The sequence below is a fragment of the Populus trichocarpa genome, unplaced genomic scaffold (assembly GCF_000002775.5).
Source record: "Populus trichocarpa isolate Nisqually-1 unplaced genomic scaffold, P.trichocarpa_v4.1 scaffold_45, whole genome shotgun sequence".
NCBI lineage: Eukaryota > Viridiplantae > Streptophyta > Magnoliopsida > Malpighiales > Salicaceae > Populus > Populus trichocarpa.
In genome coordinates, this window is record NW_026291140.1 from 311,296 (window position 1) to 314,409 (window position 3,114).

Here is a 3,114-nt window from a genome sequence, read left to right on the forward strand (position 1 = left end):
ATGCAATGATTCAGATTCGAGCCCATACTCAACAGTTGTGATTTAACGATTAACGACCATTATGTCACCCAAAAACAATCCTGTAATGAAGATGCTATACGTTAAGCTTGCCTTAGTGAAATTTACATAGGGAACAACCTAAATGGTAGGTTCTAGTCATTTAAATGCTTGAGGTAGGTTGCTATCTAGTCTTGAAAGGTCTTTCGCATGCTCAGTGATCTTCCTCGAAAGGTTGATGTGAGGTTTACAAGTAGCGTGAAAATAGAGGCCCTGAATGATATCAGTTAGGCATATCAACCACTATCGAGTAAACAATCAAGCGAAAGTTGGATGGTTTCACGAGTCTTACCCAGGCTAAAGCCATTGGGGTACCGCTACTCTCCCACTTAACTTAAAGTTGATATAACAGATGTTTATTATGAAATGCGTGGTGTGTGAAGGCCTAAATCTATATCCAATATATGTATGATGACATAAACAAATATGGATGCTAAAACTATAAAAATAAATAAAATAAAATAAACCAAATAAAATAAAAACCAAATAACACAACAAGCATTTGTAGCAATTAAAAAAAATCAAAGGCAAAGCTTAGTCCATTAGTCCCCAGTGGAGTCGCCATTCTGTCACACCCGACATCGCGGCGACCTTAAAAATTTAATTCTTTGGAAAAGAACAGATTTCTGGCATCCTATTCTTTAATGGGGATATTCTTTGTTTAAGGAGTCGCCACCTAGTATTATGGTCACTAGGAACCCTAACTGGTCAACAGAGAGTCTACGGTTCGGGATTGGTTACGTAAAAGGGAAGATATTATCACCCCTTAAACGTCCTGCCTGAGGCAGGCTGCACTGCTAGTTTTATCTTTAATTGCTAAATGTTTATTAGTTTACGATATGATAATTTACTTATAATATTCCCGACTCTGGCGTCAGTGAATATTAAACTACGGATACTTCCAACTCTGGCGTTGGTCAATATCACGTAGCTATAAAATAAATTAGATTAATATTTTTTATTTTCCCGGCTCTAGCGCCAGTGAATAAATAAACAAAATAAAATTTGATTTTTTTACGCATGCATATTTTTTTATTTTTTTTTAGCTAAATAAAATAAAGTACAACAAATAAAAATAATATAAATTTAAACCGGTATTTTTATTCCTGACTCTGGCGTCAGTGAATAAACCAATAAATTTACATTATTTTTATTCATCTAAATAAATTTAATTTTTTACGCATGCACATTTTTTATTTTTTAGCTAAATAAAATAAAGTACAACAAATAAAAATAATATAAATTTAAACCGGTGTTTTTTATTCCTGACTCTGGCGCCAGTGAATAAACCAATAAATTTACGTTATTTTTATTCATCTAAATAAATTTAATTTTTTACGCATGCACATTTTTTATTTTTTAGCTAAATAAAATAAAGTACAACAAATAAAGATAATATAAGTTTAAACCGGTATTTTTATTCCTGACTCTGGCGCCAGTGAATAAACCAATAAATTTACATTATTTTTATTCATCTAAAGAAAATAAAATACAATGAATAAAAATAATATAAATTTAAACCGGTATTTTATTCCTGACTCTGGCGTCAGTGAATAAACCAATAAATTTACATTATTTTTATCCATACATGCATATTTTTTTATTTTTTATTTTTTATTTTTCTGCCTTTTATTTTTTTATTTTTTTTATTATATATATTTTTTAACTGGGCTGGGCCCGGCCCGGCCCAGCAAAAAAAGAAAAAAATTGGGGGCTGGGCCCAGCGCAGCCCACATGGACTGGGCTGGACCCAGCCAGCCCAGCCCGGTCACTGGCCCAAGCCAGTGACCCGGCTGGGTAAAAACTAAAGGCACGCGTGACTTATTCACGCGTGCCCGAACACTGGTGAAGGTAATTAAATTACCTTCACACAGTGTTCTTGCAGCACATAATTATCTTTTGAAATGAAAATGCAGAGGAGACGGGGTCATACCTGCTTCTGGAGACCGAAGATGCTGCTTCTGGAGACCGAAGATGTTGCTTCTGGAGACTGAGATGCTTGCAGCGCTGCTTGATGATTTTCGCCTAATGTTCCTCTGGTTTTCCTTCTGTGAATACTTATCTATGCTTTCCTTCTTGATTTCTCTGTAACTTCTAAAGCTACAAAGAAGATTCCGGCTTGTTGTGAGTGTTCTTTGGCTGAATCCGGGTTTTTTTGTTTGCAGGTTCGGAGACAATTTCAAGGATAATTCTCCTTACCGTGTCCTGCCTTCTTGTCCTCTCCTTCTCTGTGTATTTGGATTTGTTCTCTGTTTTCTCTGCCTTTTTCTTTTAACTCTGTTTTTCTGGGTTGATTTTTTCGGTTCTCTCCCTCCTTTTCTTACTGTGTATAATTTCTCTGGTTTTCTTGCTCTCCCTCCTTTTTTTTTCTTTAGGTGTTCTTCTCCCTTTTATAAACCCAGCCGATTGCCCCCCATCAGTCCTGCCTTTGCAGGACTGTTATCTTCCACGAACGAGATCGTGGGCGAGAGACGTGGTCCTCGATTGGATTGAATCCGTTGCAGATTTTCCAGCCTGTTGAATCGGGATGGAGAAGACGAACACGACTGTTCTACCCGCAGCGGCGACGTTTCGGCAGCAATGGATTTCACCAGCAACGACGCCGTTTCAAGCAACAAATGGACATTTTTATTTTGATCCCTGAACTGTTGGAAATTCGGCAATTGGACCTTAAAAAAAATTCCACTTAATTTTGTCCCTTTGGATTAATTTCAATTAAATCCTTAAATTATAACACTGTTTACAAAACAGTCCTTAATTCCTGGATTGTTCAATTTAGCCCTTAATTAAATCTTTAACCTTTCAAAATTGATCAATTAACTCTCAAATTACATCCTCAAACTTTAAATTTTGTTGTTTTAACCCCATTGGCAACTATATTTAATTTTTTTATTATTTGTTCAAAAATTGGTTATGACAATGATAGTAACAAGAAAATAAAAATTAATTTGAATAAATGGTAGGAGTTTCTATTCTGATATATCCAGGGAAGAAGTTCGAAGAATAGAATGAAGATAAAAAAAGAAAAAATTTGTGTTACATTTTTATCTTTTATAA

General features: G+C 35.0%; 1 long non-coding RNA gene across 1 annotated transcript; it reads left to right on the plus strand.

Moving 5' to 3' along the window:
• The first annotated feature begins 1,900 nt into the window (after positions 1 to 1,900).
• Positions 1,901 to 2,831, plus strand: LOC112325422 (uncharacterized). The gene is made up of 2 exons (XR_002979469.2): positions 1,901 to 2,096; positions 2,223 to 2,831. It is a non-coding gene; the product is annotated as an uncharacterized LOC112325422 (long non-coding RNA).
• Positions 2,832 to 3,114: the final 283 nt, after the last annotated feature.